The sequence below is a fragment of the Triturus cristatus genome, chromosome 3_1 (genome assembly GCF_964204655.1).
Source record: "Triturus cristatus chromosome 3_1, aTriCri1.1, whole genome shotgun sequence".
Classification (NCBI taxonomy): domain Eukaryota; kingdom Metazoa; phylum Chordata; class Amphibia; order Caudata; family Salamandridae; genus Triturus; species Triturus cristatus.
Window position 1 is genome coordinate 821,358,607 of NC_140583.1, and position 26,799 is coordinate 821,385,405.

A 26,799-nucleotide genomic window follows, 5' to 3' on the forward strand; every position below is an offset into this window, starting at 1 on the left:
GCAGAGACAGGTGGGTGTTACTCATAGGATTGACTTGCAGTAAACTGACACTCTCAACTATTTCCGACTTTGAGGGGGGTTAAAATGCAGATCGGTGGAGGGAGCTGGGGGCGGGGGAGACAGAAACAGGGGCAAGGGAATGAAAGGTCACATGCAAAATAGCACACAGCAAGTGTAGACTAGTCAATTTGTTGCGGAACCTAGAACTAATTGCAATACAATTTCTGTGAGTGGATTGTTATTGAAATGTTTCCGTAGAAAATGATGCTGAAAAGTCTACCACTCTATCATGACGCGTTAATCCAATATGGCGGATTTTTCAAAATGGCTGCCCATTATTTGAGATATAGGGTATAACTGTTTATATGCCCATGTGTGGTATCATTTTATATGTTTTTAGGGACGGGAAAGTCAAAAATAACATCAAAAATTGTTTCTGATGACCATAATATCAAATAATCGCGGAATATATCAGATAGACAAAGTTTGTATAATTTTTTCGTTGACTTATATGACAAAGTGTGAAGGAACGTAAATATTACAATTAACTTTTGAAATAAAAACAAATGAGACGTGTATTCTCTCAACACTGTTTTTTGTTTCTGACCATGCCAAGAGATACAGCCAGACCCCTATTATAACATTCGATCAGCCTCTATTCCACAAAGCACTTAGCACCATAGCCAATGAATCACAGGATAGTCCTTTGAAGAAGGTCATTCTGAGACTAGGAGGCCTGCACACAATGAGTTTTCTTGGATGCATCGTTTTTTTGATGGAGCAGGCTTGGTTGATATACTTGAGATCATATATGCAGGAAATGCTGTAAAGCACATGCTTTCTGGTAGAGCTATTGCAAGAGCGATTCGTTGTCATCTTATTGTTTCATCAGTTTTCAACACGATTTTAGCAACGCAAGCCCTAGATGATAACGACAATTTACAGGCAGCTAGATCATTGTTTAATAATCTTCTTAATGGGGAGCTTTCTGTTGAGGATGTTACACATAATGCTGTTGTCGAAATTGCAACCAAACTGCTGAAGGCCAAAGATGAACTTAAATTTTACAGGACTCCTTGACTTTGGTTGCAATATTTGCAAATAATCAACATCCTGAAACAATTCTTAAAAGCTGAAAGAACAGGAAATTGGCATCTACATCTTGCAATGGTAAAGGAGATGCTACCTTTTTTTGCAGCATGTGGCCATAATTTATATGCCAGTTCTGCACGACTGTATTATGAGAGAATGGTTGAGCTTGAATTTGAAGCTCCTGATGTATACACAGCATTTACAAATGGTCTGCATGTTGTCCGAAGAAGTGATAGGTTTTGGGGTCGCCTTTCCACTGATTTGGTAATTGAACAAGTTCTAATGAAGAATATAAAAGGATTCGGCGGAATGACCCATGGAAAATGTATGACAGAACAGCAGCAGCTTGTCTGGGTTATGTCATGCCCTATTTGCGCCCATTTGAATGAATGCATGCAGGACTTTGCTTCAGTGAAGCATGCAGCAAGTGAGCAATATGTTACTATGACCAGTTCAAGAATTGACCGCGATAAAGGAGAGATACACAGAAAGTACTGGTATATGTAGAACAGCCCAATGTTTTTGAGCGAGACAGCAACCTGAGTAACATTGTCACGGGTGTTACTTATGGCAGTGATGTTAATCCTGAACTTGCAGAAGAAATTGGAAATAGAATTCTTAATGAGATGACGGACAAAAGAGTCTCTAAGTTCTCTTTCAGAAAAAGCAACCAGGTGAAGGTAATGAAATCAGTTCAATCTGTTAAATTGAAAGAAGAAACCTTTGTTATGGATCCTGAACTATTGTTAAAAGGTGTTTCGTTATGAGCTTTGCTCATACCTTGCTAGTTTATTCAATAAGCATGGACTTATGAGGGAATCTGGGAAGTCACAGCTTGCCAATTATATTAAAGAGCAAGTACCAGCCGTTGGTAACATGCCCGAAAATATGCAGTTTGTCATTGATGGTGGGTGGTTACTACATCGCCTTCCTTGGAGTCCGAATCAGACATTCCATGAGCTGCTTTGTGCCTATGAGAGATATGTGCTAACTAAGTATGGCCAGGCAATAATAGTATTCGACGGATATGGAGATACGTTTTCTACAAAATCAGAAGCCCATCTAAAAGTAAACAGAGCTATTGTAGGACCTAAAGTAAATTTCATAACTTCTACCTCCATCACCATCCAGAAACAATTATTTCTGAGTAAAAATGAAAATAAACAAGCCTTCATTGATCAATTATCGCAAAAGTTACAAGAAGCTGGGTGTAAAACAAAGCAAGCTTATAGTGATGCGGACTTCATGGTCATTTTGGAGGCTATTGAGTCGGCCAAAACTCATCCTACAGCCATTGTTGGCGAGGACATCGATCTTCTCATACTACTCCTTCATCATTTTCAAGAAAACCAATTTGATATTTTCCTTTGTCCAGAACCTAAGAAATCTTCCAAAAACATAACTGTGTATGATATTAGGAAATTAGCATAAGCTTTAGGTAATGACGTCTGCTCTCACATCTTATTTGCTCACGCCGTATTAGGATGTGATACCATCTCCAAACCATTTGGATTAGGAAAACGCGACTCCATAAAGTTGCTAAGAAAATCAGGCAGCTTCAAAGAAAGTGCTGCCGTATTCCAAACTTCACAAAAATCAACAGAAGAAATTGAAAATGCTGGTCTTAATGCTATTATAGAGTTGTATGGAGGAATAACAGGAGACAGCACACTACATGATATGAGACTTCGAACTTTCACTTCAAAGGCAACAAAATCAACAATACATGTGAAACCGGAAGTCTTGCCTCCTACAGAGGATGCCTGCAAATTTCATTCACTCAGAGTATATCATCAGGTGCAGCAGTGGATGGGTATTCATATGGATCCATTTCAGTGGGGATTTGAAGTGAAAGATGGAAGATTGGCTCCTATTAGAATGAGTCAAGCACCAGCAGCAGATCATTTATAAAAATTTGTGAAATGTGGCTGTAGCAAGAGTTATGTGCGACTCTGCAATGTATATGCAAAAGACAGGTAATAGTGTGCACAGATGTGTGCACGGATTGTCAAGGAATAAGCTGTTGCAATTCCATGGAAGCGGACATGGACAATGATTGAAATCATACTATTCTTGTACTGAGGAGTGCTGTTTGAATATATCTCTTTAACAATTTTCATTTGTTAGTGTCATATTGAGAAGTGCTATATTATCTAGTTGAAATTTGTTTATCCTTTTCAGATGATGTTAAAAAAAATTAAATAAAAAATAATGTCAAAACTATGTTTGGCATATTAACATATAATTATCGTTGTTTATTGTATTTAATCCCAATTTGATGTTAAAGTCATCAGAAACAATTTTTGATGTTATTTTTGACTTTCCCGTCCCTAAAAATGATACCACACATGGGTATATAAACAGTTATACCCTATATCTCAAATAATGGGCAGCCATTTTGAAAAATCCGCCATTTTGGATTAACGCATCATGATAGAATGGTAGACTTTTCACCATCATTTTCTATGGAAAAATTTCAATAACAATCCACTCACAGAAATTGTATTGCAATTAGTTCTAGGTTAGCCCATTTTTTTAACTAATTTGACTAGACTAGTGGACAATAAAAAAAAAATGTGCTCACTAAAATTGCTTCCAAATTGAGGTGAAGATATGTAGTAGTTAAGGCTTTAACTCGGTTTGTTTCCCGCACCAAGGCGCATCATTAATCAGTGGGCACACCGCCACATCCCGGTGACACCAGCGGACTTCAGCCGTCCAGCATCTGTCTGGTGTGGAGAGAAAAAAAACAACTTTTGGCTGCACAAAGGTTATGTTCAAATGCGGGACAATTCACATGCATCACGCCCCCACCCCTCCTTTCTAATGATTGAAACACGTGCCACTATACCTCAAGCAGGACCGAAGGCATTTTGAAGAAGCGGCAGTCAGTGTCTTATCTCCCTTCACAAGCTTCACAAAGACTCGAGCTCCCCTCTCCCAGAATCGTTTACAGGTGAGGTATTTTGGCGCGATATTATAACTGTGGGATAGGAAAGTCTACAAAATCACACATCGACCTGTTTTGTTGGGAAAATGGTGGCTACCGCCAAACTCTGTGTAACATGCTCTGCAAGCGTGGCACTGTGAAATGACGCTTCCAAACACAGTAAACACCAAAGGCAAGGATGAGGAGCAGCACAAAGACACAACAGGGGAGACAGAAATGATGGCTGAAAGGAGAGGAAGGGAGAAGGAGCATGAGGGGAACAGAAAGTCAAAACAAGCCACACAGATAAACTTAACACTTATCTGGGCGTCTGTCTGGATAGCACCGGCTTTAAAGCTAGACCCTAGGGGCAGTTTCCAGACATTAAAGAGACCGAGGCACCCACGGGCGAGTAAAATAAAAAGAACAAAATAAATAAATACTCGAACAGAAGGTGTAAGACTGGATGGGAGAGGGCGCAAGAGACTGAGGTTGAATCGGGTGCAGTTTCAAGGGTAAAGAATGCCTCAAAGCACAGGAACCAGCCAGAGCCGCCAGGTTTCACAAGCGAATCATAAACCACACACAGGAAGCTGTAAGTTTTGCCACAAACCTGGAGAAGATACCTACAACTTTAAACGATCAGGGAGCTTTGACAAAACAGAAAAAACAAGCCCCGCAGCCGCGAGACACGCTCTGTGGTGGGGGAGGGTGAGGAGCGTTAAAGCAGAGAGAAGGAGAAACAAGACCCGCGGCTATGAGACGCATTCTGTTGTGGGGGAGGGGCGTTAAAGCACGAGCAAGACACAGAGGCGAGCAAGGCGCGCGCACTGGGAGAGCGAGAGGAAAGCCAGATGGCGCCTCTGCTCATGCCGGTGCGTGTAACCGCACGCTCCATACCAGCAAAAGCTTGTGGTAGCACTTTGAAAACCCACTTACTAAATGTCTTGCAGCGCATGCGCTGGCTCAATCTAGACCTAAAAACTGGTGCCTCAGGGTAGTAAACAGAGACTGTTCATGTCATAGGTTTCGGTACAGGTGTGTGAGCCACTGAAAGCTCAAACCCAAAGCCTAGCTCTTGCTCAGTTCAAGGGCCTGTGGGATCCTCGAGCCGATAACGAGCCGAGCTTTCGTGTGGCTTCTGCCTGCCTTCCTCCACCCAGGGTTAAAGCCTGAGGAGCCGACTGTGGAGCTTGGGAACTGGGTTTGAGTATCGGCATCAGCTCAACTTCCTGTGATTCTGGTCAGAACACAAAATCTCCCCATTCCTATAAATAATGCATGTGATCTTGTGTAATGTAATTGATGCTCATGTAATGCGCTCCAATAGCCTTCAAGACGAGTTTGCCCTATATTTTAAAAACTGTAATAAAATGCACTGAGAAGAAAAAACAAAGCCTTAACATAAGGAAATACAAATAGATACACATTTATTGGCTGATTTGTACAAAGTGAAACCAAGAAAACCGGCTCAAATCACAGCTTCACCACTGAAATTGTGCTATCTTAGGCAAATGTTTTATTTCACCAAAACTCTTTTTCCTTCATTATCATGTTTAAAAGCACTTTCAAACATGGGAGTTCAGACTTCCAGTTGCACAAAAATATCACTTTTAATAAGCACTTATATAATGGCCCTTAGCAAAATCAAAGCTTCCACATGTTAAAGAAATACACTTATTAGAATTTTGTGGAGACTTTATTACATTTTACGTCATGTTTGTGTATGATTTACATAGCAAATATTTTCAGAGCTTGGCTCGTGTTCAAACAAGCTCTAAGATCCGAGCCAGACCCTTGGCTTGGCTCTGGCTCGGCTCTTCCTGTTAATTTGTTGGCTCGCCCACCTCTAGGTTTCGGTGACACATAATACAGTACAGAGATTGCTCGTGCAGTAGACAGACTTCGGTGACACAAGCGTCAATAAAGAGACTGCCGGTTCAGTAGACAAGGGGGCATATTATCAAGCACGGCGTTAACATTATCTCCGCTTTAGCGGCAGAAAACCGCCACTAAAGCAGCGATAATGGGCTTGATAATATGCCCTGGAGAATTCCAATAGAAGCCCATGTTGACACCAGAACATGGGCTTCTATGGGAATTCTCCAGGGCATATTATCAAGCCCATTATCGCCGCTTTAGCGGCAGTTTTCTGCCGCTAAAACGGCGAAAATGTTAACGGCGTTTCTTGATAATATGCCCCAATGTTTGGTGACACAGGATACATTATCGAGACAGGTTGAAGCGTTGACGGTCTTCGGTGACACAGGATACAGTATAGAGACTGCTCGTCCAGTAGACGACCTTCAGTGACACAGGATGCAATATAGAGGTTTTTCGTGCTAGATTCCCCAGACACGCTTCTGTGCCACAGGATTGATACAGAAACTGCTTGAGACATAGGCAAGCGTCGGTGAAACAGGCTACAGACATACAATATAGAATCTGCTGATGCCACATATCCCCAGACAGATTCTGGTGCCGCAGGATGACGTGCGGACACTGCTCTTGCCTTAGGCAGGCTTCAGTGACACAGGGTACAGTGGGGCATATCATCAAGAAACGGCGTTAAAGTTATCGCCGCTTTAGCGGCAGAAAACTGCCACCAAAGAGGCGATAATAGGCTTGATAATATGCCCTTGTGAATTCCCATAGAAGCCCATGTTCCGGTGTGAACATGGGCTTCTATTGGAATTCTCTGGGGCATATTATCAAGCCCATTATCGCCGCTTTAGCGGCAGTTTTCTGCCGCTAAAGCGGCGATAAATTTAATGCCGTGCTTGATAATATGCCCCCTCACGAGACTGATCGCCACACATGCATCGGGAGACGGTTCAACGACTCGATTAACCTCTAACCTTTGGTTCCAGAGTAGCGTGCTACACGCCATAAAGCTCGTCAACGCCTCGCCAGGGGCAGTAAGCGGTAAGCTCTCTATGAATACACTTATAGTTAAAATTGCCACAGGGTGGAGCAGAGACGCTACCCAATAAAATTACCCTAAAGAGCAATTTCCAGTATGGAACTAGGCAGCGCATATGCTGCTGTCTCTTTGGGAGGGAGGGGTGGGGGGGGGAAGCAGACCACGGACAAAGACTTTGTGTGACAAAGGCCGCTTTTATTGGAACAGGTGCACATTACAATTTTAAAACCTTGGCAAAAGCCTTCCAAAACTAAACCTCACTAAATAAACCATATACCTAACCCCACACCCCGCCCCCTCTCTTACATTTCTTCGAACCCACCCCCGCCCGTACATTGCAACATTACAACAATATCAAACATTACATTCCTGTATAACCCCATATAAACCTCTAAATACAACCCTTCCGTTAAACAAACTCCCCTGCCTGCCCCTTTACAGCTATCAATCACCCAAACTGTGTAACCGAACTAAAATTAACCAACCTATCCTTTCCCTGTCGATAACCCAACTCAACCAATTAATCAACCAACCTCCGGCAAAACTGTCAAAATTCAAATAACCCACGCCACCCAGAAAGAAAGGGGTGGGGGGACAACTGCCCACCCCTCTTTCTGCCCCCCAACAGAGAAAAACTTTGAAACCCCTTGACCATGACCTTGGAGGTTCACGCATCTGGATAAAACTTCCCAAATTTCAAGCAAATATAGATCCATGCCAATCCTGGATAAATGCACACCATCATCCCGAAAAAACTCCACCGCCTCAAAACGGATTTCCTTGTGAGTCATTCTCCTGAAACCCAAACTGCGGCAAAATCTAGAAATCTCCGCATTCACCTTCCTCCGTGCCCTATCAATAGCTCTGAGGTTCAAAGCCCCTCTCCAAACCCTCCGAGGGACCAATTCCGTCCACAAAACATAGCATCCCGACCAGCGCTCCTTCAGCAGGGCCAAATCCCTTTTCATTGCCCGCAGTAATACCACACCTTTCACACCACAGAGATCATTCTCGCCCAAATGTATCAACAAAATATCCGGGCACTGGCCCCTCACCATGGCCTTATTCAAACACGGAATAAGGTCCCTCCATAGCATTCCCCCTTTTCCCTTCCAAATGATTAGAAAAAGATGCTCATTGAACCCCAACATTCCCCCGAAATAACTTTTGTACGCTTGCACATGTGCCCACTTGATGAATGAATGCCCTACAATCCACACCGTCAACTCCTTCGCATGGGGCCCAGCCACAGAACCTGAAAAGAGAAAACAGAATGAGACTCACAAAAGGGGGGTTGACGCATGCGCCTCCACTGCGTTAACTCTCACATATTTATGAAAACAGTCTGACGACCAGCGCCCTAGTCGCATAATGTCACCCTGAGACCAACCCCGGTTGTGAGCCTCAGTCGCTGCCCCTATCCTAAAAGAATGAGTCCCAAACTGCGCCCCGTCCAACCCAATCCACTGCAACCCTTTGCGCAAAACCATACGCAGCTGATAGTCTGTTACACGGGAGCCATCCATATGTTTAAAAACCAAATCACTCCCAACCCCCCCCCGACAGAATCTTCCATTGCCTTGCCAAACGCAGCGGACAAGTACAACTGGGGGTTCCTGCTTCCAACCACACACCCTTACCCACGCCCCTCTGATCCGTTTTTGAACTGGACAGCCAAATGTTCAAACCTTTGTCCGTAAAAAACACCTCTTGCCAGCAAATGCCCCATTTTGATTTGGTCCCAAGGAGCTCAGAAACCCGAAAAGCCCCAAAAAACATGAACACCATAAGGGTGGCAAACAACGACACCTCAAAATCATCCCTGCAAACCACAAGCAAAATCTCCAACAAACGTGCTAACGTCTGCCAAGAAATAGGTGAGTGAGACAGAAGAGCACCTCCCCGCTCCCTAGCCCAGCCCTCGAGCATCCTCCTTCCCACTTCCCCAGCAGAAGGGGAATATCCCCAAAGGAACTTACCCATGAAAGAAATACACGCCGATTTCCCAGCAATAGTAACCCTAGACAAACCTTTCTCAATGAGGTCTAGGATAAACTGCACAACATCCTCAGAACGGCGCCAAGACTCCTCCCTCCTACAAGCTCCCGATGCCAAAAACTCCTTCCACGCCAGAGCATATGCTGCGCGCGTGGAAACAGACATGGAACCTACCACCGGTTGAAATACCCTACGTTGCCTACATACCAGAGATGCTCCGGCATCGGGTTCGACGTCCTGTCTGCCTCCTTGGCCAGCCCATGGAATCTCCCCCACTGCGAACGAGACAAAGCATCCGCAATGTCATTGTCCACACCCGGAACGTGCAAAGCCCTGAATGAAATGTCATAACGCAGACAGCCCAGAACAAACACTCTCAACAACTTCAAAATCTGCTCATCTCTTGCTGACTGCTTGTTGACAATTTGCACCACTGCCATGTTATCCACACGGAAAAGCACCTTCTTATGCTCCAGTTCCTTGCCCCAAATAGTCAAAGCCACCAGGAGCGGGAAGAGCTCCAAAAAAGTAATGCTCCTCCCCCCATTCTTCCACTCCTGCGGCCACTTCTCTGCACACCACCGTCCCTGCCAGTAAATGCCAAAACCATCACTGCCTGCCGCATCTGAAAACATTTGGACATCCCACTGTAAATCCTCATCTCTAGCCAGTGGTACTCCATTAAATGAGTGCAAGAAAACGGACCACATACGCAAATCTTCCTTCACCCTTGCCGACAAGCGCACGTGATTGTGAGGTAAATGCTTTCCTGCCAATGCCCGGCCCAGGCGCCTGCAAAAAGTCCTACCTGCCCTGATGACCCTGCATGCAAAATTCAGATGACGCAATAACACTTGAATGTCCTTCTCAGTCACCTTCTGTTAGGACAACAGTCTGTCTAGCAAAGCCAGCATTTTGAATTTTTTGTCATCAGGCAAACGAGCCTGCATTGCCAGCGAATCAATCTCAATACCCAAAAAGGAAAAAACGGTAGCAGGCCCCATTGTCTTTTCCGGTGCCAGTGGCACCCCCAACTCCTCCATAAGCTTATGGAAAGTGTCCGGAGCACTCTGGCACTCCGCGGAGCCCGGGGAACCAACAAAAAAGAAATCATCCAAGTAATGTGTGACCAAATTGTGACTTGTGTGTTGCGTGAAATACCACTGGAGGAAAGTGCTGAAAAGTTCAAATAGAGCACATGACACAGAGCAGCCCATCGGTAAAGCCTTGTCCACATACCATTTGCCCTCAAAATGTATCCCCAACAAAGGCCAGTCATCCGGGTAAACCGGGAGCAACCTAAAGGCTGACTTGATATCCCACTTTGCCATGTCTGCAGTTGCGCCCGCGGTCACGACAAGTGACATAGCCACGTCAACGGAGGAATATGACACTGATGCAGCTTCTTCATCAATAAAGTCATTGACCGACGACCCTTCTGGCCATGACAAATGCTGAATCAGTCGAAACTGCCCTTCCTCTTTTTTAGGCACCACCCCAATAGGGGAAATGATCAAATTTTGAACCAGCCAATCATCAAAAGGGCTTGCCATCCTCCCCTCGCGCACTTCCTTGCACAATTTCTCTCGCACAACCATGCTATGCTCTGACGCGGATTTCAAATTATCCGCCCACCTCCTGAGCCGTGGTCCCTGGTACCCCAAATGAAAACCCCACCGAAAACCATCCAAAAGTGTCTGTCTTGCCCCCACATTCTCATAACCCCGCAATGCTTCCCCAAGCTGCGCTAATCTAATTGGCGTAGGAGCCCTTTGGCCCAGAACCCTAAGCTCCCCTTCCCCCCCTTCCACCCTGAGATTGCTGCGCGTTGCCAGACATCCCTGCGCCTGAATGCTGCCCTTGCTGTCTGCCTGGCGGTCTGACACCCCAACAATTAACGAGGGGATGTATTTTCCCGCACTTAGAGCACTCATGGCGGTACTTGCAAAATTCCCATGTGCATAAACCCTTGTTGAAATCCCAGCATGCCCCAAATCCAGTTTGTGTCGCGGCTGCGCCTTCCACCCCACCCCGGGTGGGCTTCCCCGGAAAGGGCCGATAAACTAAAGGCAAACCACTAGCTGTGAAAATGGTCTTTCCCCCTTGCACCGCCCCCATTGTATGCTGCCACAAATCATTGTCTAACTCTCCCCATTTTGCTTCAGAGTCCCATGCCATCCGAGCCCGGAACTCTTCGTCATACTGTGCCCATGCAAAACCACTACCCGTAATTTGGGCCTTCCGAATGACATCCATATACTTAAAAATAGCCATGCAGCGCTCTGAAAACTTCTCGCAGTAAACACTGGCGTAAATCAAAAATGCCGCTGTCCAATTCTCAATTGTCAACGGTACTTTAGGGCGCTTGGCTAGTTCATATTCCTCCTCCTTAGAACCCTCTTTGGATCTCACTTCCCTATGAAGAAGTTTCAAAATCTCCACGTATTCCCCTTTCCATATGCGCTCCTGAGTTGCCAGCATCAAATGCGCACCTAGAGGTTTTGTCACCCCCATGTAAGGGAGTTTCTTAATTTTTAATTCTTTACTTACCAAGGGCTCCTTACCACCCCCTACGTCCGTGTTGGTCCCACTCTTGACTTTAGTATCTAGCACCACTCCACCATCCCCTGTACCTACCCCTGTGTCTTTTACATACTTTCCTTTGAACAATCTCCCCTTCGATACCTCCTCACTCCCCCCCCCCCCATCCCCACAGACACCACTTGGCCTGTGTTGTAGCGATCTCACCTGGCTCTAAAGAGGATGCTCGGACGGACTCCGATCGCCGCGCCGACCTCTCATGAGAAACCCTTATAGGAAGCGCCCTCACCGATGGGCCGCACTCTCCTTTGGCTCTTACCACCACTGACTGCTTGTGTGGGACCGCACCCTGGATCTGCAAAAGACTACGAGACACATGAGAAGACCCCCCCTCCCCACAATCCAGCAATTCCCCTTCCTCAAGACTATCCTCCTCATAGTCCAACAAAATTGGCTCCTCCGCCTGCAACACCTCTTTAGCAAATTCCACCACACGGGCCTTACCGGACCCTGCATGACTCAAACTGGCCCCAGCGGCCCCTGATTATCCACTTTGCGGGGGAGCCGACTTTACCCGCCGGTTCTCCCCCAACCGTTGACTGGCCTGACCATCCATTTCCTGTGTAAAACGAAGTTGCGCCGGACTTTCGTGTGCTGGCCGCGACGGAATCCCCCAATGGTACGGAATGTGCCGCGCCAGGCCTCACCCTCCCTTCTCCTCAGCGTAACTGGGCCGCACCTCGCCCTACCGAGTCTGCTGCACTGCTACACTTCCTAACCTGTGAAGAAAAATGTTGGACTGGTGTGCTGGGTCCCTGAAAACTATCCGCTACACCTGCCCCTGCACCACTCCGAAAAATCTCCCTCTGCCTACTACCTCTAGCAAAACCGGAAACACCAATACCGACCGGAGAAGGCGACACCACCCCTTCCTCGTCCCCACTCCATTCCAACATCGCTTGAACCACTGCAGACGCAGAACCAGCTCCCTTACCAACCCCGCGAACCAGCGAACCTCCTGACCCTGGCCGCTCCCTACCACGAGATCCAAACCCTGCCCCCAAATTTTTCCCCACACCCCCTTTGCGCCCCTTACCCCGGGACCCCCCTAACGAGTCCCCTTCGCCGAGGCCCCGAACCCCTTCCGCCCATAAAAGAAAAATGTCCAAACCTTCCCAATCCGGCCCCCCCCCAAGCCGGCTCCAAATCCCCAAAGGCTAAACTTTCTTCACCCGAACCAACCCCCCCCCCGCCCCTGCCAACCCCTGACGTTCCCTCCCTATGGCCGAGGACAGCAGACCCACCCTAAGCGGAGAGACTGACGCCCTCACACTCCTACGATCTCCAATTTAACCCAAATCCTGCTGGGAATGCCACCCCCCCACCTGAGCCCATTCACCCTCCCCGCAAGAACTCCCCCCAACAGACCCTCTCTCTCCTTTAAATGATGAAGGGGAGGAAAACAGTAAAGGGCTAACAAACCCACCATCCCCAGGACCTCCTGTCATCTCCAACCCCAAATCAGCCCCAAATGCCTGCCCTGTGCCCACCATGTCAAAAGAAAACTCCCCCTTTGCCCCACTCGCTAATGCACTGGAACCCATTAAGCTCTCTGTGCTGGCTCCGCCCTCCCTGACATCGCGCTCAAAATTATAACTGTCCACATCCTCACGGCCCCCGGCACCCGCCGCTCCAACAAACAGCCTTCCCTCGCTCCAAGAATCCCCCAACGACGCCCGTGGCGCCCCAGGCAGCGAAGCCGAGTGCCGCTTAACTCCCCGACCCCCCCCGCGCTTGCCACTCGCAGCGGGGGAGGAAGAAGAATGCTCCGTATACACCGCTACACCCCCCACCTCCTTCCCGGCGCACCACAACTCCCGGCCCACCCCGCCTGAAACGCCCGCCTCCCCCGACGCTCCCAATGAAAAATGCGAGACATGAGCGGGGGCCGCCTTTTTAAAACGCGGGCGGCCCCGCTCACTTACCGGACCCATCCTCTGCTTTTTGGGCGAAGTGCATGCGGCCACCGCCGCCGCCACACCAGCCGAGGCCTGCGACGTAGGCCGCGACGGCCCCGCGACCTCACCGATCACGAGGTCCATCCGGCCCGTCTCACTTAGAAGCCGGAGGGCCTCCAGGACACGATAGTCTTGTGACGCCATAACGACACCAAACAATTTAAATGTTAAACGTGCCAAAAATACTTCACGACAAAAAACACTAACAGCCAAGCTCCCAGCCACCAGGTCACCAAACCTAAAATGGTGGCTGGGAGCAGGCACCCAAAAGCTTTATAATTGGGCTACTTTTGGGCTACAAAAAATTTAGCCCAAACGCAAAATGGCCGGCGCGAGGCCAGCCCTCACCCCCCCCCCACACACGCCCCTCCCAAACCGCCGTGGGTGGGACCTCCCTGCGGTCGGCTGCCCCCCCCTTACCCAGGCCCGGCTGCAGGAATTTTAATTTGGGTAGGCCAAGGGTGCATTCGGGTGGGCCACTGCTGGCCTGATTTATCGCTTATATATCTAGCCAGGCCTGCTTCTGGGCCCTCCTTTATCTCTCCTTAGTCTTACGAGGCCCAGTAAAACGCACTCTTTTCCAAGTCTCTTTCTAAATGTTATCACTCTCAAAAAGTGTTTTTTTCCATGTAATGTCCCTTTGATGGGAAGAGGAGGTCTCTAAGGTGGGAGTATCAAGCAAGTGACACTACTCGGGCTCCCTCTGTGTGAGCCTTCAGGGAGAAACCTTCTTCATTACTACCTCCACCTGACCCCTAATTCTGCAGCGCACTCCCTTACAGGCTTGATTATCCACTTTTCTACCACCTCTCTCCATTGCACCTTATCTCACAGCTGACCTTGGGCCCCAGCACCATATCAGCCACCATCCAGTTCCACTTTCATTAGTCCCAATAGAAAACAATAGTAAAATCACCTTCAAAGTTGAAACATTGAACATAGCAGTGAATGTAATTAGCACACACTTTAAAGTATGTTCCACAGTTGTCCTAATCACCTGACTGTTAATTAAATAAACGAAAACAGAAAGGCCATGACAGGGCCGGATTTAGTGCTAGTGTGGAAGTCTTTTGTGGCGCCCCACCAATGACCTCTTTCTCTGTAGATAACTTAACTACCACCCTCCAACATTGCACTTCATCTCTCCGTAGCCCCTCCCCCTCATGGCCTCCTCCTTAGACTCCCTAACTACCACCCTCCACTAGTGCCCCTCAACTCTCCATAGCTCCCCCACCCCATGACCTCCTCAGATTCCCTCACTGCCACCCTCCACTAGTGTCCCTCTTCTCTCAGTAGCTCCCCCCACCCCATGACCTCCTTCTCAGATTCCGTCACTGCCACTCTCCACCAGCACCCCTCATCTCTCCGTAGCCCCTCTCTCATATGCATTTCATTTGTTGTATAGCGCTACTCATATGAGTGTAGGGTGTCACAGTACTTTACATAACAGCACACGTTATACAGAGACACTAAATCAGTCTACGGGGAATGTCATATAAATTATTGAGGATTACAAGGTGTAGGAATCACGTCATCTGTACTGGTGGGCAATATATTTTAAGAGGGTTTGGTCTGGAGAAGCACAAACTCGGGATTTAAAGAGTACTCCAGTGGTTGGGGGTTGGCTTTACTGATAAAAATGTATAACTGCCCAAACAAACTCTTTTTAGTAACATTAGAATAATGAAAGACTGGAGAAGTTCTAACTAAATCACAACACTAAAAAGCGAAGTTTGAATGCAGCTCTTTGATGACAGTTCATAGGTCACTGTCCTAAGTTGGGATAGTAACTTCTGAACTGCAAGTAACACAAGGATATCTGTGACAAAGGCAGTAACCCACTGAGCTATTTCCATAAAATTCAGTTTATCAGCATTTAAAAACTACCAACAGACAAATGGTTTCTCTGCAGCAGGATCGTAAATCATCAGTTATCTGAACAGTTTTTATTACATCGGTGGCATATTCACTGCGAGGGCCAAGGCTCATGTTTGGGTGGACCTGGCCCACCCGGCCCACCCTCTAGAACCGGGCCTGCCCCCCCGCCCCCAAGCCCCCCATACAGAGAGCTGCTTCACAACATGTCATACAGCGCCTGAGAAAGGCAGTTCACCCGAGAGACTGCCGTGGAACTCCGTGTGATAAAGTCACAGGCGCCGTTTAACAACCCCCCCAAAATGCATTTCTCTTCCTTGCCCTTTAAATGCATTTACATATATTTTAGGCAAGGAGTGTGTGACATGCTCCATTTTGAAAGACGTCCGGTGCGCGCCGCTTAACGTCAGGTTAGGTAGAGCCAGGCCAGACAACAAAGGAGATTTTGATGTGTTCGGCAAACCTGTGTTGTCTGCCCTGGCGTTCCAAGCACGCTCCAGTGCGCAACAGATCACAGAGAGCACTTGTCCCACAGAGGCAGCCAAGGTGGGCAGAACAGCTTCCCTCCCACCTGGAGATATATATCCTGGGTCTCAGGGTAGTTATTCTATTCAGCTTTGTCTTTTCTGCCCCCACATGTCCCCAGATCCACAGTAGAAAGCGCCTGCAGGTACAGATACACCTTTCATTCCCACTTAAACTGCTGCTGTCACTTGAAAAAATGCCAGCTATGAAATAAAGGCTTTCCTCTTGTGCGGAGCCCTGCGGGCAGTGGAGGCCGAGTCTCTCCCACCCACCTCCCGTGCTGCGCCCTCTCTCCCCGAGCAGCCCAGTCCCCAGCCCTCCCCTCGCCATTGGCTGCGAGCGCGGGGCACGAGGCAGGAATGTGGCCCGAGTCTCCCTTCAGGAATAGAACGTGCCTCCTCGGCTGGCCCGGGGCCTGGGAACCGGAGGCGGATAATGAGGCTGCTCGGGTTTCTGAGAATAGGAGCCCAGGTCTCTCAGGAGCTATCAAATATAGCAAAATAGCGCGTTGTGTATATGTGACTGTTTATGTGACCCTGTGTAACTGTTTATAAATTATGTGTCTCTTTGTATGACTGTTTATATAGGTGTGTGAGCCAGTGTCTTCATTTGGCTGTGTGTGTGAGAGAGACTTTTGTGAGTATTTTTCTGTGACTGTATATATGTATAAAACGTTTTATATGACAGTGTGTCTATGTGCATGTATGTGACTGTTTACTGTCCCGGTGTGTGTGATTACCTGCTATGTGCCTCTATTGTAGGTGTGACTATTTGTGCGCATATGCGTGTGTGACTCATTATGTCACTGTTTACAGGGTTATGTGAAACTGTGTCTGTGACTTTATTTGGCTCGTGTGTCTGTGTGTGTGAGAGAGAGAGAGCGCGAAAGCGAGAGAGTGTGTGAGAGAGAGTGTTAACTTGAATGCTTTATCTTCTGTATGCTAGTGTACTTATGTTTGCCAGTGTGGCTGTGAGTAATGTCTGTTACAATATTCCATGACTATATCTGTCAGCGTGCCTTTTATTGTCTCCTGTAGCGGGTCTATGTTTACACGGTGTGTAATTATGTCTTATGAACTGCCTACGCGATGGACCAAAAAGAGTTAAACACTAATGACGAGTCGTTTTTGTTAGGACTCGCCTACAGACAGCTCTTGGTATTTTTTTGTGGACACATGTTGCATACTACACTAGTACTTACACTGGGCTTTAGGTCAGCACATAGCTCATCATTGACAAGTGGGTGTAAGTCAGCGTGCAACCATGCTTAGCACAGTCTGACGTAAGCCCACTGGACATACTGCCAATGAGAACATCTTACATATCCTGCATATCTTCTTTAAATTAAATATGTGATTGATAATCATCACTTTAAAAAATAACATGTTTTGTAAACACTGGAAAAAACATATTTTCCATCTATTTTAGGGGTCAGACAGCTGAATAAACATTGATAAGCAAAATATGTGGAAAACTCTCTGAAAACACCATTGAGATCCACAAAAAATAAACTGCGAAGACAGGACAGCCTACACATGCTTCCACCAGCCGTCTACTACTCGCTTACACAAACTTCATACACGCTGCCAATGGGCACAGGTAAGAACCTGGGGGTCTGATTTGGAGAGGACCTTAGGTTCACCACGCAGGTTAAGAAACTTCCGGGGGTATGCTTTGGTACTCTTAAATCACTTAGAAAGTTCTTCACCATGCTACCTAGGTAAGCCAGGGGAAATGGTGGCCCGTGCCCTAATTTTATCCCGCATTGATAATGCCAATGCCCTGTACACTGGCATTCCTGGCTACTTGCTAAAAAAATTACAAACTATACAGAATGCCGCGACTTCTGTTTAATATCTCTGGAAGATCAAGCATCAGACAACATCTGCGGGATCTGCATTGGCTCCCTGTGGCGCATAGAGTGCAATTTAAAGCTCTCACTCTGGCTCACAGAGGCCTACATGGTTTAGGGCCGACGTATATCAGGAAGCGCTTTGCCTTCTATGCCCCCACAGATCTCTGCGCTCCCCACTCAACGACGGGTGGTGATTCCCCGTTATCGCAGGATGCGTCTGGGGGGTCAGTCCCTCTCCGTTAAAGCAGCAGTGGCATGGAATTCCCTTCCCGTGGAACTGCGGAACACTCAGGACCCCAGGCTCTTCAAAAAACAACTAAGAACCTTTATTTTTAATCTGTCCATTTAATTCTTTGCTCCGCACTGCTACAGTCACTCTCCACGCCAGGACACTCTTGAGTATCTGTGCGCGTTTTAAGTACATTATAACATAACATAACATAACATAACACATGAGCTACCTGCTCCAATCCCCTGGTACCAGCCATTAAACTCACAAGTCAGAACTCTATGGTTGACATTTTTAAGAAACAGAGGTCCATTAATATTCGCTTTAGTGACTGCAGTTCCCCCAAAAAGCTCATACTCTGATCTCAATGGAGGCCGGTGGAAACTCCTACATAGACTACTGAAAACACTGAAATGCCAGACCACTGCAATATTGTGGGCTATTTAAACTATTTAAGTGACTGAGATGCCTTTCTTTTCAACCTCATTTTCTTTCTGTTTATTCGGCGGCATGGGCAAAGGGAAAGGGCTTCACTGTTCCGTTTTAGAACAGGGGCGGTCATATATTTGCTCTGTTTCCCACTGGGTCGCCACCACGGCCCCTCAATGCCCACATTTCGGTAGGGTGACGTGTTTGAATAGTCCCTTCTTCACATTATTTTATTTTTCAAATGTTCTGCTACTTATTCTATGTGATTTTTAATTCCCTCTTAAAATTAAAACACGGAAATTTGCTCAATGAAGAGTGGCCTTACGTTTTCTACAGCTTTTAGATGATGATGAGGTATGCTTCAGGGTAGGGTCCTTCTTGAAGTTGGCAGTTCATTGCAGTAAGTTAATGCTAGTGTAATTCCCTAGTTTTGTTCTTTTAAATTCCGGGTTATTTTAAAGATGTATATCAAAGATTTTATTAAGTTTTCAGTACGTTTATGTGTGTCTCTGACACTTGAATAAAGTTGATTTGACTGATTGATTGACTAGTCATTTTTCTTAGGACTCGCCTACAGATAGCATTTAGTTGTTTTTTGTCAAGACCTATTGCACACTACACAAGTAGTTACAATAGACTTTGGGTCAGCACTAGGGGTGGGCGGAACTTGCGGAGTTTCACTCTGTGGAATTCTGCATTTGCCAAAAAACTCAACGAGATTCTGCGGAATTCTACCAGCGGGCAGAAAAATATGCAATTTAGCACGGGTAGTGTGAGCAGTGCTGAAAATCAGCACGAGTGGCACCATGCGTTGCACAAGAGCGAGCAGCCATTCAAGTTTATTTTGCTGTTGCTCGATTAGAATATCTGCTTAATCAGCAGCAAATCAACTAGAATGCCGGCCCTCTTACCACAACCGTTCACGAATGCCAACAACCACCCGCGTAAGAAAATTGTGCTAGGCGATGCCAAATCTTGCTATCATTAGCTAGCCCGCATTTACTGGAGTCTCGTGAGAGAAAAATTCCGCCACATGGCAATTGGCCTAATTTGGCCAGAATTCCGCATTCAATTTTGCCAATTTCGTTGGCAGATAAGAGCATTCCACACACCCCTAGTCAGCACATTGCTTATCATTGGTTGCCTTTCTTCTCAATCTCATTTGCATACGTCTTATTCTATGGCTTTCCTTCCTCTTCTTAAAGTGTCACCTTCCTTGATCATCGGCCCTTTACCATCATTTTAGTTTTAATGACTTGTACCCTTCCACTGATTGTATCAAAAGGAACTGCTTTTTTTTTTCTTTGTGTACTCATATGAGTGCATTTTTTTGCTTTCTCCCTTGTGTGTTGCTTTTCCTCCCAAATCCCCACCCACATGATCTCCGTGTTGCTTTCCCTTTCCCCCACAACTCATCCGTTCCCAAACCACCCTCTCTGTCTGGCTTTTTTTTAGTTTTGAATTCACTCCATGGGCCCCCATTTCTCCCCTGCTCCTTCTGCTTTGTGTTGGTTCCTGACCCCACCACACTGGTGTTGACTTCTACCTCTATCTCCCCATGGGATCCCACAATGCTCTTCCGTCCCTCCTTATTGCATTTGTTTATTATTTTAGAGGGCCCGGCAGTTGCAATTTGGTTCTGGGCTTCTCTTTTGTTTTTGATGTGCTTTAAGCACATATGTTTCTTTTAATTTGCCACTCTAAGATTATCATCCGCCATCTTAGAAACCTAAATTGAAAGTAAAAACTATGTCCGCCTTGTCATAACGTATTACGTGCACGTGTGGTGACACTTACATGTGGATATATTACCATGCGGTGGCAGTTTTTTTTGTTTTGTTGCTGATGCTGTTCTGCTTTGGCAAAAAGCTATTTTTGTTCTTTTTGTTGAGCAGAATCGACAAAATCAAAAGCTCAGTTAATGCCACTCTAAGGTAGGACCTATTGGCCTTGCCCACACTTGTGTGATTTATTAGTGCACTAAAAGAGTTATATCCAATCTAGGTTTTTCGAGGACAGCTTTCCCCTAATAGTGTCTAGTGGTAGAATTGGTCATGTTGAAGTAAATGGAATACTAGGGTCCTCATTCACTTAATAGTATTTGTTTTTTTGGTTTGACAGAGACAAATTAGACTGTTCACTTTTGCAGCAGGGCCTGTGTGTTTTTTCCTATGTTTGTCATGGATGCAGATGACTCAGGATTCTATTTGTTTTCCTTGTGTTATTGTTGATTCTTGAATATGGGGCTATAGAATACTGCTTATCACTGTTCTTAGGCCCTCTAATCTTATTAGTAGAGTAGTTCTCACTGTTCTCTTCCTATGCATTAAGGAGTGAGTCCAGCTTTTCCTCTGTCAGTTTTTCTAGGAATATCTAACGTGTTTTAGGCTGTGGTTGTCTTCTAAGTAGTCTTCATTTTCTGGGATTATGCCTTGGAGTTCCTAATGGGTTTAATGGTTTAGGTTTAAACTTTTTAGAACGCCTGATTACTTATATTTTAAGTTTTCTGATGTGGCTTGGGCTGGAGTCTTTTGACTTAACCTGTATCTAAAGCTTTGTGTTCGAGGATGAGTGTTGGTCCCATGTGAGCACGGGTCACTATCCCCCAAGTGTGTTGAAGATCTTCTATTGAGTATGGCTTTGAAAGGGGAAGCTACTGTCTTTGAGTCATCAGTCACTGGTCTTCTGAGGCATACTTTGACCAGACATATGGTCCTCTTCATGGCTTCTCTCCTACCAACAGACCTCTTCCTATGGTTCTCTGTCCGAGTCCTCTTTGGCCTCCTACAGGTCTCTGCAGTGGTGCTCTCTGACCATGGGGCTCCTCAAGATTCTTCTTCTACCTCCAGGCCTCTTTGAGGTACCTCACACATGTACAGATTTACTATGAGTCCCTCTCTGAACTACGGTTCTCATCATGACCCTCATCCAGTTTCCTTTCGTGTTTGCAGAACTTTGCTGTTTCTGTTTCATGAATGGGTGCTGTCCCTGATTCTCTCTAATGCCCACATTTCTCTTCCAAGGCGCAAGTTCCTATAAGATAACTTTTTCAGCAACTCGCTTGAAGAGCAGGTTCAAGGCAAGTGTGTACAAGGAGAAGGGCTTTTAAGTACCCAACCCCCTTCCCCAAGATTTGAAGCTAGCAGGAGTTCCTTTTTGAACAACACTCACTATAATTGTATTGAAAGTTAAAATGTGGTGCCGTGCGGTCCAGGAATGTAGACTGAGTGGCCGCAACACAGGGTGCAGAAATAGGGTCCACATTTCAATCAGTGCTAGAGTTTCTGAGTTTGCTGATGTCTGTAACAATATCCATTCAATTCAATGTGTTGAATCTCCTTTGTCTGATACAGTGTGTCTTAGCATATGCCTGTTGTAATGTTCCTGTAACCATATCTGATTCAGTGCATCTGTGCCTGTTGCAGTGTATGGGTGACTATATCTGCTGCACTGTTTATATTCCTGTTGCACTGTGTCCATGAATGTGCCTGCTACAGTGTCTCTGTCTTTTATGCCTCATTTTTAGGTCTCGCCTACAAGGCAGCATTTAGTTGTCTCTAGTTGTAAGCCTCTTGTGGATCACACCAAAAACTTTGAGTGGGTTGAGAGCCTGCCATTGCTTACAATTGGCTGGCTTTCCTATCACTCTTATGTGCTTAATTCTTATTCAATTACTTTATTTTCTCTTCCTGTGTATGTCCCTTCCCTTGAGCATAGTTTCTTCACCATCCTTTTGTTTTGATGACTTGAATCATTTCTCTTCTCACAGTTAAGGAGCCACTTGTTCTCTCTTTGATTAACACTCCACAAACGAGCATGTGTTTTCTAAGTTTCTCCCCTGTGTGCTGCTTCACCTCCCTCCCCAAATCTCCGTATCCTCTCAGCGTTGCTCCACCCCCAGAGACGATTTAAGGCATGAGCAAAGTGGACTTTTGCTAGGGCCCCTACCTTTCAAGGGGCCCTCTGGTAAGTAAACTTTCTCTCTGTTTGATCCCGTCTATTCTATTTTTCTCTCTCCCTTCCTCTGCTTACCTCTACCCCTGACTTGTCTCTCTTCCCATTGTAATTTCAAGAATTGTTCAGGTACTGGGCTACTGTTGTTGTGTGGCCCTGTTAAAGTTGGGCTGCTGTTGTTGTGTGGCCCTGTTAAAGTTTAACGTTGAATTTAGTACTGTTTGGCATCACGGTGCATAAATTAACAGGCAAAGGGTAACGATTCAAATTTGTTCCATCCGGGGCCCCTAAAATATGTTTTGCCCTGGGCCCCCAAAGACCTTAAGATGACACTGTCCCTACCTCTCTCAGTTTGTCCATAGAAGCAGGTCAACAGGTAGGTATTTGTGCCTGGGTATGACTAAAGAGCAGACTCTAAGGTTTGTTTTTGTTTTAGCTCCTGTGTTCCACATATTACATGAATGCACATGCCTTGGGCACAAAAGCTTTCATGGCACTGGGGAAGGGGCTGGATCCTGCATTTACTCAGCTGCGTGTGAGGCAAAGGTGTACTTAGCATGGCTGAAAAGGAGCCTTCCCTTCTCCCGGGGGAAAAATCTGCTCCCTGGGTTACTGCAGAAGACCAAATGGCTGAAGAATGTTTCCTTTCTGTTTCCTGTGGAAAGATGAAAGGCCTTCGCAAGAAATTTCCTTTATTTCTGACACTTCCTTTGTCTTTTTTAATTATGTTCAGAGTTTTCTTAGTGAGAATTTTTCGAAAAATAAAGCAGACCATTCATAACGTTTGAACACCTTGAATTCAATATTCAGCTTAGAAATACCTTAAGACATGTTTACCTTTACCCAAGCGTTTCGATTTTTTAAAACATTTGTATATATAGTGTTTTAAGAATAAGCATTTGCAAAGCCAATAGATTGACACTGAGATTGAAAAGGCAAGACCTACTTGCTTTGCCAATACCGGCTGATAATTAGTAGGACTCTGTGCCTGTTTGGCACCGCGCAAATATTTTTATTTATTTATTTAATGCGTTTTTATATAGCGCGGACTTTACCCGAAGGTGTCAGAGCGCTTCACAGTAGGAGCAGAAATGATACATAAGGAGAAAAATTACAAGTGACATGTTACAAAATCAAACGTTACGGTCCATGAGGCAATAGTGACATTAGTGCAAGTATCAGGAGCAAACAACATGCAAGAGGTATAGCAAAGAGAGAGAGAGAGTGTGTGTGTGTGTCCTTATAAATAAAATTTGACTGACGGCGTGTCTGTGACATAAAACATACAAAAATAGCTCCAGACGCAGTCATAAAAGGTTTGCCCTCGGAGATCTGGAAGGCCCCTGGTGTGCAATGTTTTTACTGGCTGCAGCGCTTGTGCTTGGAAACATAGCTCGTCCCATTGGCTTTTCTCTCACAAGCCGCAGAAAAACGCATTTCAGAGATACAGTCCCTGATAAAGCAGGGTCGTCCAGTGCAGAGCAGGCGGGGAAGGGGGCAGTCGTGCCTTGAGCATTTCAATCAACTAGACCCCTGCGTTTCAACCTCGCCCCCTGAAGCTCCGCTCGCGTGTGGGCGGCCATTTGTGAATGAAGTGTTGCATTTCTTTAAATACCTTGCTCTCTGTGGGTGGGAGATTAAGCAAAACGTATGTGTGCACCTGTGAATATGTAACGCTGTGTGGGGGCTGCTCTGATTGTAACTTGCTGTGTGTGTGTACGTGTGTGCATGTTTTTGGGTTTATGACTTTATGTCATGCAATGCTGGTTTTCTGTTTGGTGCGCAATGCGAATTGAATGGTCGCGAAGCGTGAACCTCACTCAGGAGGAGGTAGACGTCGGATAGAAGAAAGATTTTGGGTATGATAATGATATGGGCCAGTTGGCCCGCTGTCCGCTGTTGCCCGACTCGCAGATGGCCGTCCGCCCAATTACGATATGACCACCATGGTGGCGATCGGTAAGTGCTCCTTTACACTGGGGCTTGTGCGGAAGCCCAGGAAAACGGCCGCAGCACAAGCCGCTGGGTTAAGGAGCACTTGGTGCACAATCATGCACTGTGTGCCATGCACCATGTGGTGCATGGCACACGGTTCATGGATCTGAGTGGGGGCACGACATGTGCCACCAGGGCCCCGTTGCAGTGGCCCACGAGGGACGGGGCGCTGTTTGGGGCCCCCAAAGTCTCTTTTCAACAGCCATTTCATGGCAGTCCGACCACTATGGAAAAGCTGTCAGAAAGCGCCATCGTAATCCCGACGGTGGTTCCTGCTAACGAACCGCCGCCATTCAAGGGATACAATTCTGATTTCCCCCGATGGTTTCGGTCTGATTGCCTTCATCATAATGCGGCGGTCGGACCGAAGGGCTGTCTGTCGTTGGGGCCGCCACTGACAGCCAGTCAATGGCGGTCCCACCAACATCACAATGAGGCCCTTTAGTGAAATGGGGACAGTTTCAGAATTTAGAAACGCTTTTTAGGAGATGAAGTGAAAGGAGCTGGAATTAGATTATTACTTCAAAGAAACATTGACAAGCCCACATTTTGCCTTTTTAAGTTGAAAATCAATTGAATGTCCAGCAACAAATCATTGAGGAGGGACCCTGACTGTGGGGTTAGTACGGTGGTGGGGTTTGTGTACTGGCGTGAGAGTTAAAAGGTGCTAATGTCGCATTCAGTGCAGTGACAGTAGAGTGCTGCAGAGTGCTACTGTGGGTTTTGCTTTGTGGTGGGGGATTGCGGCAGGGTGGCATGGAGATGGTAGTGCATTTATTCAGCAGTGTGACAGTGTGGAGGTGGTGATGTGTGAGGGCAGTGTAGCGGTGTGTCTTGGTACTGCAGTGGTTGAGAGAGGCAGTGTAGTGGTCTGGGGGTAATAGTATAGTGGTTGACAGTAGCATTGTGGTGCTGGGGTTGGTAGTTTGATGATGTGGCAGTTCAGTTGGATGAAGGGGATGTGCAGTAATGTGGACTGTAGTTGAGCAACTAAGAGTGATAGTACAGTTGCGAGTGGTGGTTGTGAGGTAGTTGTTTTGTGATGATAGTACTGCACATTAGTTATATTGAAGATAGCAAAGAGTTTGGTAGTGTTAGCGCAGGGGTGGTAGGTTATATAGTGGTGGTGTGGGTTTATAGTGTGATGTTAGTATGTGGTGGAATGGTGAAAGAGGGTGATAATTCAATGCCGCGGGGTGGTAGGTAGAGAGAGGGGCAGAATTAGAAGAGGTGTAGAAAGACAAGTCTGCTAAAGAGTGAAGCAGAGAGTCTTCTAAAGAGTGAAGAAGAGAGGAAGGTAGAAATGAAAGATGAAGGGTAGAAAGAGTTGAGCTGTAAAGAAAAGAAGTGAAGTGGAAAGACATAGGTAAGGTAAAGAGCGGAATTCAAGGCTGTTGCTGTTACAATTTCATCAATGGGAAGAGCGGAAAGGAGGCATGAGTGCCGAAGTATTTGAATCTGTCTGAGAAATGTTACAAATGCTAGGAGGGAATGTAGATTGTGGAGGACTGGCTCTTGGTGGTTGGCCCCTACAAAGACACAGAACGTCGAGAGAGAGGATGAGGTAGAGAAAGTTGTGAGTTAGAGGCAGAGAGGTGAAGTAGAGAAGGTATAAAGAGAGAGAAGTGATGTAGCGAGAGCGAGTTGAAGTAGAGAAGGAAGTGCCGAGACAGATGAGAGAAAGAGGTAGTCGTGATGAGTTCAAAGAGAGATGAAGAGAAAGAGGAGTGAGGCAGTGAAAGTGGTGAGGTAGAGGGAATAGCGGTAGAAAGAGAGATGGAAGATGGATAGATGAGATAGTGAACAAACAGTGAGGTAACCTGAGAGGTTATGTAGTGAAATAGAGATGCAGAGGGAGGGATGAAGGTGTGACAGAGGTGTGAGGTAGCGAGAATAATGAGGAAGAGAAGTGAGTCAGAGAGTTGTAAAGTAAAGAGAGGGCTGAGAGAGAGGTATAGATAGGTAAGGAATCAAGAGATGGTGACAGTGAGAGAGTTGCTGTAAAGAAAGAGAAGAGTGGGATGAGAAAAGTCAAGCTAAAGGAGGATAGATGCAGGGAAACCTAATGACACCAAAATGGCAAAAACCCAATAAGTAGAACAGAAGATATGAATGTTTAAAGTTTCAATTAGAAATAGTGTAAAAAAACAACAAAGGATCAATCACGGTTATGTGGTCTGCTCAACCATGTCAAAGTCAAAACTTCAGGCTGACTACAATGGAGTGCAGGTCTGAAACAGGGACCAGGTTCATTCTGGTGGAAAGTTTACCTTCTAACTTTGTCTAGTTCCCCATGAGGAGCTGAGTAGGAGCTTCTCATTGGCAGGGGGCTGCAAGGAGATGGTTGTCGGTGGGATGAGCTGGTCACACACGTTGGCAGGAGACTGGGGTGGTCATTGTTGACACAAAGAGCACCATGCAGGAGAAGCATGAGTC